This window comes from Kogia breviceps, chromosome 11, assembly GCF_026419965.1.
Source record: "Kogia breviceps isolate mKogBre1 chromosome 11, mKogBre1 haplotype 1, whole genome shotgun sequence".
Lineage (NCBI taxonomy): Eukaryota > Metazoa > Chordata > Mammalia > Artiodactyla > Physeteridae > Kogia > Kogia breviceps.
In genome coordinates this window covers 43,656,656-43,669,057 of record NC_081320.1, presented here as the reverse complement: position 1 = coordinate 43,669,057, position 12,402 = coordinate 43,656,656, and positions in this window count along the sequence as shown.

The following is a 12,402-nucleotide window of genomic DNA, read 5'->3' as shown; positions in this document are numbered from 1 at the left end:
TTCAAAGAGTCATGTACCAAAATGTTCATTGCAGCTCTATTTACGATAGCCAGGACATGGAAGCAACGTAAGTGTCCATCAACAGATGAATGGATAAAGAAGATGTGGCACATATATACAATGGACTATTACTCAGCCATTAAAAGAAATGAAACTGAGTTATTTGTAATGAGGTGGATAGACCTGGAGTCTGTCATACAGAGTGAAGTAAGTCAGAAGGAGAAAAACAAATACCGTATGCTAACACATATATATGGAATCTAAGAAAAAAAATGTCATGAAGAGATTAGTGATAGGACAGGAATAAAACACAGACCTACTAGAGCATGGACTTGAGGACACGGGGAGGGGGAAGGGTAAGTTGTGATGAAGTGAGAGAGTGGCATGGACTTATATACACTACCAAACGTAAAATAGATAACTAGTGGGAAGCAGCCACAAAGCACAGGGAGATCAGCTCGGTGCTTTGTGACCACCTAGAGGGGTGGGATAGGGAGGGTGGGAGGGAGGGTGACGCAAGAGGGAAGAGATATGGGAACATAAGTATATGTATAACTGATTTACTTTGTTGTAAAGCAGAAACTAACACACTATTGTAAAACAGTTATACTCCAATAAAAATGTTAAAAAAAAACCCAAAAAACCAAAAAACAAAAAAGAGTCATGTACCACAATGTTCATTGCAGCTGTATTTACAATAGCCAGGACATGGAATCAACCTAAGTGTCCATCGACAAATGAATGGATAAAGAAGATGTGACACATATACAAAATGGAATATTATTCAGCCATAAAAAGAAACGAAATTCTTTGTAGTGAGGTGGATGGACTTAGAGTCTGTCTTACAGAGTGAAGTAAGTCAGAAAGAGAAAAACAAATACTGTATGCTAACACATACATATGGAATCTAAAAAAAATGTTCTGAAGAACCTAGGGTCAGGACAGGAATAAAGATGCAGACCTACTAGAGAATGGACTCGAGGACACGGGGAGGGGGAAGGGTAAGCTGGGGGCAAAGTGAGAGAGTGGCATGGACATATATACACTACCAAATGTAAAAGAGATAGTTAGTGGGAAGCAGCCACAAAGCACAGGGAGATCAGCTCAGTGCTTTGTGACCACCTAGAGGAGTGGGATAGGGAGGGTGGGAGGGAGGGAGATGCAAGAGGGAGGAGATATGGGGATATACATATATGTATAGCTGATTCACTTTGTTACAAAGCCGAAACTAACACACTATTGTAAAGCAATTATACTCCAATAAAGATATTTTTTAAATAAATAAATAAAATTATTCATCAGGATAAAAAATAATATTGCATCATTATTATTACATAATCTTGTAAAATATATTAATCATAATCCTTATATATGTTATGTGTTACATATTATATATTATGTAGATATGTATTATATTTTATGTATATAAACACATATGTATTATATACTATGTACTAATAAATAAAATAAGACATGTTAGTATATATACTATTATTATGTATTATTTAATAAATAATAACATACTATGTTATTTTATATGATATGATATTTAACATTTAATATAAAATATATATGATGATAATTAATAAAATTAAGTAAAAACACCGACACCCCTTAGCCCTCACACCACTCCAGCTGTCACTGTTCTTTTTTCTTCCCTTTGTGTTGAAGTTCTTCCCAGTGTAGTCTATCCTCCCATCTTCATTTCCTTATCTTGAACCTTCCTCCTCCTCCCATCCCATCCTGACTTCTGCCCCATCGTCCCTCTAGAGGTCACCAGCAGCCTCTGGGTCACTGAGTTTAGTAGGCAGTCTCGGTCCTCAGCTCGCCTGCCTGTCTGCGGCCTCTGCTGCTGCTGAGATGCCCTCTTTCCTGGCCCCCTCCTCACCTGGTCTCCATGGGCCACACTCTTTCTTTCCCCCTACTTCTCTGGCTGCTCCTTTTCAGCCTCCTTTAGCAGACTATCTCCTCTGCTGTGGCTTGGAGGTTCCTCAAAATCCCATTCAAGGCTCTTTTCTTGTTCTCTTCCTTCATCCATTTCCTTGGCCTCATCTGTACCCTAAGCTGGGTCATCGGTTATTGGTGGCCTCTCCAGCCAGACATCTCCCTGGAGCTCTAGATTCATCTCTTTGATTGCTCTGCTGGGACGTCAGCACCTCCAGACTAAACTCCAAACCTTCTCTAGGCCGACCCTTCTCCAGGGGTCCCTGTCTCAGGATGAGCTAAAGACCCTGCTGGGTTTGTCCCGGCTGCCCACTCCCCCCAGCTCTGGTAAGTGGCCCCGGAATGAGCATGGGCCTCAGCCAGGACAACTGGAGCCTTCCCCTGGGATTTTTCTAAGTGGATCTAATGGAGAAAACTCCCTGGCCTCTTGCATATGAAAGCCGTAGGCGTATGAGATGGGGGTCCTAGAGAAAACCTGTCTGCCACAAAGAAAATGGCGAGTCCAGGCAAAATCGAGGGTCCTGGGGCTGCAAGCTCATTTCCAGTCCCCCAGGCCCCTGCCTGCCTTCCTGCTTTGCTGCCCTTGGTTTGTTGAGCACCTCTATATCCACCCAGTAACCCCTCTGTTTTGCTTAAGCTAGTTTCAGTTAGGTTCTGGGCACTGGCCGCTAGAGGGTACTGACCACCGTGGCCCCTCCCCCAAACTATCACAGCCACTGACGGTCAAGCTCCTGCCCAGCCCTCGATCCACCCACTCCTCTTCACCCCGGTGCACTGTCACCTCTCACCAAGACCCCTGCACCGGTCACCTTTCTGTCATCCCAGTCTCTCTCTCCCATTCCAATCTGGCCACCGCACAGCAGCCCAGCCCAGATAAAGAGAATCACGGCACCTTCTCCTATGTCTAGAAGTGCAGAAGGCAAGTCACAGCAAGACCGATTTTTGTTATTTGGAGGAAACTCACTTTCCAGTGGTCCCTCCAGCCGTGTACATGGGGGGCAGAGTGCACCTCTTGCCCTGGGAAGAGAATACAACACAGACCCAGGGACTAGCAGTGCGGCCCATGATATGCAGAACATGTCGGCGGTGAGGAGAGCCAGGGGCTGTTGGCATTAAGACCCAGGGCACCTGGAGAGTGAAGAAGACAAGACACACCAGTTCTCCCTGCCTCTTGAAGTGAGGAAAGCACCCATAGGGGGATTAAAGTGTGACCTAGGCCTGTTGGCTGGAAAGGAGAAGCAGACCCCGAAGGAGAGTGTGGCTGGTGTTCCAGGCCCCATGAGAACCCAGTGGGCTGGTGGGGGCCGAGGCTGGATGCTCCATGGATCCAGCTCCCCAGCCTGGGGTAGAGCCTTTAGGAACAAGCAGAAAGCCTTTGACCTCCGTGGGGACTGGGCCAGTGTGGGAGCATCACTGCAGCTGTAGTAAAGTGACATCGGAGCCAAGTCGAGCCTCAGCGAATATGTCACAATGGCAGAAGTAGATTCATGTCTCTCCAGTTGTCTTCCTCGTGTTTGAGTGCCAGGCTTCAAACCCAGTCTGCCCTGGGTGCTAGGACAATTCTAGATAGAGGCGGCCGCGGGGGTCCTGAAGAGGGCAATGCTGGCCTTTCTGCCAACACGGTTATGTGTAGACTAAATAATCAATGGAAAGAAAATAAGAGACATGGTCACATCTGTACCCCAAGCTTAGTTATGGCTCATGGGTGACATTTATAGACAATCCAGTGAGGTTTTAGGCCCAGAGCTAGAGGCCAGGGCAGCAAATGCCGCCGCCAGTCGTGGCACTAACAAGCCTCATCATATGGAAGCTGGGATTAGAGGCCTCCAGTCTCCTCCCAGAAGGAGTCTCCGTGTTGGGAGATGGCTAAAAGATAAGAGGAAGGTGCCTCCCTACGCGTCACCAAGGAAGTAGCCACCCAAAAATGCCACCTGTGGAAAATAGGCTGTAATCCTGGGCCGGATCACCCCTTGGCTGATCTGATAAAAGCAGTGTTCTGGCCCTACAAGGGGGAGCACCAGATGGGCAGTGAACCAACCACCAGGCCAGCGCAGTTTCCTGCCTGTATTTATCATGCTTCAGTAACCAAGAACGAGAGGGAGAGAACTGAAATGCTCACCATTAAGATTTTAACGCCATGAGAGGCTTTCAAGTCTCACTGCATTTCAGTATCACTGAAAGAAACTCAGGTGGTATTTAGACCTCAGGGAAAGCAAAGGTCCCTCGGTTCCTCAACAACGCAGCAAATCCACTAGTCCTCTTAGACGAGACCTTGACAAGTGTCTGTCTTCTCTGTTATAACAAAACACTTGCCACCAAGCCCGTCGTGAGCTTTTGTTTTGTTAATTAATGGAACTGAGGATACCTTACAGCCTTCTCAGGAACTTTGCAGAGGGCAGTGCTACTTCCCAGCCCCTCCTTCCTTAGGGCTTCTGCCCTTAGACCCCAACAAGGGGTCCGCTGCTCTGGGTCTCGCCCTAAGGAGGGTCCTGCACTGACACTTTCTCTGGCCACGTCCTCCATGGGGGTGGAGTCAGCAGGGCCAATCCAGGACCCCAGAATTCCATGCCCCAGCAGCTCCTGGCCCACTTCTGGTGTCTGCACAGTTTCTTCCCAGAGCTCATGTTCATACCCCCAAGGACTTACAGTGTGGCCAAAGGTCAACTGTTTGTACGGAGGGTTTGGACAGAGCCTGGACGTGAGGTCTAGGTGTCCACACGTATGCACACAAGGCCACCTCTGGCATGGGATGGACCCCACATTGGGAAGAAAAGGCTCAGGCTAGTCGTTAGAGACTGGAGATCAGCTCTCTCCACACTGTCATTTTTTTTGTGGGACTCCAGTGAGTCTGAAAAGTCTAAATTTGACCCTGGCCTTCCATCCTATTATGAATGTATATTTACAAAGGCAGGAATTTAGAACCTATTTAACTTGAAATGTTTAGCTGTATAGGATGTGAGCTTCTGGTGTATTCTAGCCCTGCACTCCCGAAGGTCCAGAGCAGTTATGTTGGTCAGGTGCGCCCCTTGCTGGCCCTGACGAGATTGTTGGAGGCAAAGACCACCTCTAGAGAGGAGGGGCTCCTGTTGCACGCTCTTGCAGTCAGGAACTTCTGAATGGGTAAAATGATGCAAACTGAGATCATCAAGATTATATTTATTTAGACACTACCAAATGTAAAATAGATAGCTAGTGGGAAGCAGCCACAGAGCACAAGGAGATCAGCTTGGTGATTTGTGACCACCTAGAGGGGTGGGATAGGGAGGGTGGGAGGGAGACACAAGAGGGAGGAGATACGGGCATATATGTATATGTATAACTGATTCACTTTGTTATACAGCAGAAACTAACACACCATTGTAAAGCAATTAAACTCCAATAAAGATGTTTTTTAAAAAAGTTTAAATTTATTTAAAATGATGCTAATGATGTGTGTGTGTGTGTGTGTGTGTGTGTGTGTGTCTGCGGATGTGTGTGGTTTTGCTCATGTTTATGTGTGGGGGTTGCATGAGGGGGGTGTCTGCATGTGTGTTTGTATGTCCATGCATTAGTTTTAAGAATAGCGGAAGCTGTCCTTTAGAAGTCTGAAGTAGTGAAAGTTTTATGGTGTCCCTTACTGTATAATTCAAAATTAATCTTTAATTACCAAAAATTAGTCCCCCCAAATTCTGTCCCCCCCATATTGATTATTTCTTCATTTTACAGATGAGGAAACTGTAGCTTAGGGATGTTGAGTGACTTGCCCAAGGGCACAGAGCTCATGAGCACAGGACCAGGATTCATTCAGTCCAAGCAGGGTGGCTCCAGAGCTCTGGAACACTGCTCACTATTGTGCGTGACCTCTTGGCTGGGAGAACAGATTCCAATGAGCTGGGCCATCATGCAGGTTGCTCAAAAGGTGGGAACTCTGGAAGCCAGGCAGTGAATACTGGATATTAGATAAGTGTTAAGGGCTACTCAGAAACCAGATAGGTTCTTGGGTCTTGGATGAGTAAGGAGGCTCCCTGCTCATCTTTGATCCCTTTGCTGGTGACTAAAAGGGACTAAGGGCCATGACAGCACTGCTGGGGGTTGCCTGCCAAAACATGGAACAGTACTGTACTGCTAAGGGCTGTTTCTGCATTGGAAGTGGAGAAGGGAAATGTCGCCGCCTGGTGGACATCTTTGGTAGTGTCAGTAGGAGGCCCACCAGCCTTAGGTATGGGGCAAGGAAGCTTTCTTGTGTCCTAGTGGATGATCTTTTTCAGGTGTCTTAAAAAACCATTGTTTCATATATTTTATCCATTTCTTTTTGTTTTTCTCGGTAGGATAAATGTCTCTGGTACTCCATCTTAGCTGGATTCCTAATGACTCACTTTCTATTGTTGTTTTTCTCTTCAATGATTTGGAAGCTATATTGCCTTTAATGAAGATTATCTCTAAATTTTTATAAATCATCTCTAAGTTCATAACTTTATATGTAATTGAATGAGTATTCACATAACGGTCTTAAAAATGAAAAATCTGGGGAGGAACCAAGATGGTGGAGTAGAAGGATGTGTTCTCACTCCTTCTTGCGAGAACACCAGAATCACAACTAGCTGCTGGACAATCAATGACAGGAAGACACTGGAACTCACCAAAAAAGATACCCCACATCCAAAGACAAAGGAGAAGCCACAACGAGACAGTAGGAGGGGTGCAGTCACAGTAAAATCAAATCCCATAACTGGTGGGTGGGTGACTCACAGACTGGAGAACACTTATATCACAGAAGTCCACCCACTGGAGTGAAGGTTCTGAGTTCCACGTCAGGCTTCCCAACCTGGGGGTCTGGCAATGGGAGAAGGAATTCCTAGAGAATCAGACTTTGAAGCCTAGTGGGAATTGATTTCAGGATTTCGACAGGACTGGGGGAAACAGAGACTCCACTCTTGGGGGGCACAAAGAAAGTAGTGTGCACATCAGGACTCAGGGGAAGGAGCAGTGACCCCGGGGAAACTGAACCAGACCTACCTGCTAGTGTTGGAGGGTCTCCTGCAGAGGTGAGTGGTGGCTGTGTGTCACCGTGGGGACAAGGACACTGACAGCAGAAGTTCTGGGAAGTACTCCTTGGTGTGAGCCCTCCCAGAGTCTGTCATTAGCCCACAAAAGAGCTCAGGTAGGCTCCAGTGTTGGGTTGCCTCAGGCCAAACAATGAACAGGGAGGGTATGCAGCCCCACCCACCAGCAGTCAAATGGATTAAAGTTTTACTGAGCTCTGCCCACCAGAGCAACACCCAGCTCTACCCACCACCAGTCCCTCCCATCAAGCCTCTTAGATAGCCTCATCCACCAGTGAGCAGACAGCAGAAGCAAGAAGAACTACAATCCTGCAGCCTGTGGAACAAAAACCACATTCACAGAAAGACAGACAAGATGAAAAGGCAGAGGGCTATGTACCAGATGAAGGAACAAGATAAAACCCCAGAAAAACAATGAAATGAAGTGGAGATAGGCAACCTTCCAGAAGAAGAATTCAGAATAATGATAGTGAAGATGATCCAGGACCTCGGAAAAAGGATGGAGGCAAAGATCGAGAAGATGCAAGAAATGTTGAACAAAGACCTAGAAGAATTAAAGAACAAACAAACAGAGGTGAACAATACAAAACTGAAATGAAAACTACACTAGAAGGAATCAATAGCAGAATAACTGAGGCAGAAGAACGGATAAGTGACCTGGAAGACAGAATGGTGGAATTCACTGCTGCAGAACAAAATAAAGAAAAAGCAATGAAAAGAAATGAAGACAGCCTAAGAGATCTCTGGGACAACATTAAATGCAATGACATTCGTATTATAGGGGTCCCAGAAGGAGAAGAGAGAGAGAAAGGACCAGAGAAAATATTTGAAGAGATTATAGTCAAAAACTTCCCTAACATGGGAAGGGAAATACCCACCCAAGTCCAGGAAGCACAGCAAGTTCCATACAGGATAAACCCAAGGAGAAACATGCCGAGACACATAGTAATCAAATTGGCAAAAATTAAAGACAAAGAAAAATCATTGAAAGCAGGAAGGGAAAAATGACAAATAGCATACAAGGGAACTCCCATACGGTTAAAAGCTGATTTCTGAGCAGAAACTCTGCAAGCCAGAAGGGAGTGGCATGATATACTAAAAGTGATGAAAGGGAAGAACCTACAACAAAGATTACTCTACCTGGCAAGGATCTCATTCAGATTCGATGGAGAAATCAAAAGCTTTACAGACAAGCAAAAGCTAAGAGAATTCATCACCACCAAACCAGCTCTACAACAAATGCTAAAGGAACTTCTCTAAGTGGGAAACACAAGAGAAGAAAAGGACCTACAAAAACAAACTCAAAACAATTAAGAAAATGGTCATAGGAACATACATATCGATAATTACCTTAAACGTGAATGGATTCAATGCTCCAACCAAAAGACACAGGCTTGCTGAATGGATACAAAAACAAGACCCGTCTATATGCTGTCTACAAGAGACCCACTTCAGACCTAGGGACACATACAGACTGAAAGTGAGGGGATGGAAAAAGATATTCCATGCAAATGGAAATCAAAAGAAAGCTGGAGTAGCTATATTCAAATCAGATAAAATAGACTTTAAAATAAAGAATGTTACAAGAGACAAGGAAGGACACTACATAATGATCAAGGGATCAATCCAAGAAGAAGATATAACAATTATATATGCACCCAACATAGGAGCACCTCAATACATAAGGCAACTGCTAACAGCTATAAAACAGGAAATTGACAGTAACACAATAATAGTGGGGGACTTTAACACCTCACTTACACCAATGGACAGATCATCCAAAATGAAAATAAATAAGGAAACAGAAGTTTTAAATGACACAATAGACCAGATAGATTTAATTGATATTTAAAGGACATTCCATCCCAAAACAGCAGATTACACTTTCTTCTCAAGTGTGCACGGAATGTTCTCCAGGATAGATCACATCTTAGCTCACAAATCAAGCCTCAGTAAATCTAAGATAATTGAAATCATATCAAGCATCTTTTCTGACCACAACGCTATGAGATTAGATATGAATTACAGGGAAAAAAACATAAAAACCACAAACATTTGGAGGCTAAACAATACATTACTAAATAACCAAGAGATCACTGAAGAAACCAAAGAGGACATCAAAAAATACATAGAGACAAATGACAATGAGTACACGATGATCCAAAACCTATGGGAGGCAGCAAAATCAGTTCTAAGAGGGAAGTTTATAGCTATACAAGCCTACCTCAAGAAACAAGAAAAATCTCAAGTAAACAATCTAACCTTACACTTAAAGGAACTAGAGAAAGAAGAACAAACAAAACCCAAAGTTAGAAGAAGGAAAGAAATCATAAATATCAGAGCAGAAATAAATGAAATCGAAACAAAGAAAACAATAGCAAAGATCAATAAAACTAAAAGCTGGTTCTTTGAGAAGATAAACAAAATTGATAAACCATTAGCCAGACTCATCAAGAAAAAGAGGGAGAGGACTCAAATCAATAAAATTAGAAATGAAAAAGGAGAAGTTACAACAGACACCGCAGAAATACAAAGCATCCGAAGAGACTACTACAAGCAACTCTATGCCAATAAAATGGACAACCTGGAAGAAATGGACACATTCTTAGAAAGGTATAACCTTCCAAGACTGAACCAGGAAGAAATAGAAAATATGAACAGACCAATCACAAGTAATGAAATTGAAACTGATTTAAAATTTTCCAACAAACAAAATTCCAGGACCAGATGACTTCACAGGTGAATTCTATCAAACATTTAGAGAAGAGCTAACACCCATCCTTCTCAAATTCTTCCAAAAAGTTGCAGAGGAAGGAACACTCCCAAACTCATTCTATGAGGCCACCATCACCCCGACACCAAAACCAGACAAAGATACTACAAAAAAAGAAAATTATAGACCAATATCACTGATGAATATAGATGCAAAAATCCTCAACAAAATACTAGCAAACAGAATCCAACAACACACTGAAAGGATCACGCACCATGATCAAGTGGGATTTATCCCAGGGATGCAAGGATTCTTCAATATACACAAATCAATCAATGTGGCACACCATATTAACAAACTGAAGAATAAAAACCATATGATCATCTCAATAGATGCAGAAAAAGCTTTTGACAAAATTCAACACCGATTTATGATAAAAACTCTCTAGAAAGTGAGCATAGAGGGAACCTACCTCAACATAATAAAGGGCATATACAACAAATCCACATCAAATATCATTCTCAATGGTGAAAAACTGAAAGTATTTCCTCTAAGATCAGGAACGAGACAAGGATGTCCACTCTCACCACTATTATTCAACATAGTTTTGGAAGTCCTAGTCATGGTAATCAGAGAAGAAAAAGAAATAAAATGAATACAAATTGGAAAAGAACAAGTAATACTGTCACTGTTTGCAGATGACATGATACTATACATAGAGAATCCTAAAAATGCCACCAGAAAACTACTAGAGCTAATCAATGAATTTGGTAAAGTTGCAGGATACAAAATTAATGCACAGAAATCTCTTGCATTCCTATACACTAATGATGAAAAATCTGAAAGAGAAATTATGGAAACACTCCCATTTACCATTGCAACAAAAAGAATAAAATACCTAGGAATAAACCTACCTAGGGAGACAAAAGACCTGTATGCAGAAAACTATAAGACACTGATGAAAGAAATTAAAGATGATGCCAACAGATGGACAGATATACCATATTCTTGGATTGGAAGAATCAATATTGTGAAAATGACTATACTACCCAAAGCAATCTACAGATTCAATGCAATCCCTATCAAATTACCAATGGCATTTTTTACGGAACTAGAACAAATCATCTTAAAATTTGTATGGAGACACAAAAGACCCTGAATAGCCAAAGCAGTCTTGAGGGAAAAAAAAAGGAGCTGGAGGAATCAGGCTCCCTGACTTCAGACTATACTACAAAGCTACAGTAATCAAGACAATATGGTACTGGCACAAAAACAGAAACACAGATCAATGGAACAAGATAAAAAGCCCAGAGATAAACCCATGCACCTATGGTCAACTAATCTATGACAAAGGAGGCAAAGATATACGATGGAGAAAAGACAGTCTCTTCAATAAGTGGTGCTGGGAAAACTGGACAGCTACATGGAAAAGAATGAAATTAGAACACTCCCTAACACCATACACAAAAATAAACTCAAAATAGATTAGAGACCTAAATGTAAGACCGGACACTATAAAACTCTTAGAGGAAAACATAGGAAGAACACTCTTTGACATAAATCACAGCAAGACCTTTTTTGATCCACCTCCTAGAGTAATGGAAATAAAAATAAAAATAAACAAATGGGACCTAATGAAACTTAAAAGCTTTTGCACAGCAAAGGAAACCATAAACAAGACGAAAAGACAACCCTCAGAATGGGAGAAAATATTTGCAAACGAATCAACGGACAAAGGATTAATCTCCAAAATATATAAACAGCTCATGCACCTCAATATTGAAGAAACAAACAACCCAATCCCAAAATGCGCAGAAGACCTAAATAGACATTTCTCCAAAGAAGACATACAGATGGCCAAGAAGCACATGAAAAGCTGCTCAACATCACTAATGATCAGATAAATGCAAATCAAAACTACAATGAGGTATCACCTCACACTAGTTAGAATGGGCATCATCAGAAAATCTACAAACAAGAAATGCTGGAGAGGGTGTGGAGAAAAGGAACCCTCTTGCACTGTTTGTGGGAATGTAAATTGATACAGCCACTATGGAGAACAGTATGGAGGTTACTTAAATAGCTAAAAATAGAATTACCATATGATCCAGCAATCCTGCTATTGGGCATATACCCAGAGAAAACCATAATTCGAAAAAGCACATGCACCCCAATGTTTATTGCAGCGCTATTTACAATAGCCAGGTCACGGAAGCAACCTAAATGCCCATCGAAAGACGAATGGATAAAGAGGTTGTGGTCCATATATACAATGGAATATTACTCAGCCATAAAAGGAACAAAATTGAGTCATTTGTTGAGACGTGGATGGATCTAGAGACTGTCATACAGAGTGAAGTAAGTCAGAAAGAGAAAAAGAAATATCGTATATTAATGCATGTATGTGGAACCTAGAAAAATGGTACAGATGAACCGGTTTGCCAGGCAGAAGTTGAGACACAGATGTAGAGAACAAACGTATGGACACCAAGGGGGAAAACCGTGGTGGGGTGGGGATGGTAGTGTGTTGAATTGGGTGATTGGGATTGACATGTATACACTGATGTGTATAAAATTGATGACTAATAATAACCTGCAGTATAAACAAACAAACAAAACAACTAATACTAAACTTTCTTTGGGTTATTTGTATGGAAATATGTTAATATAAATGTTTCAGACATTAAATGAAATTTCTAACAT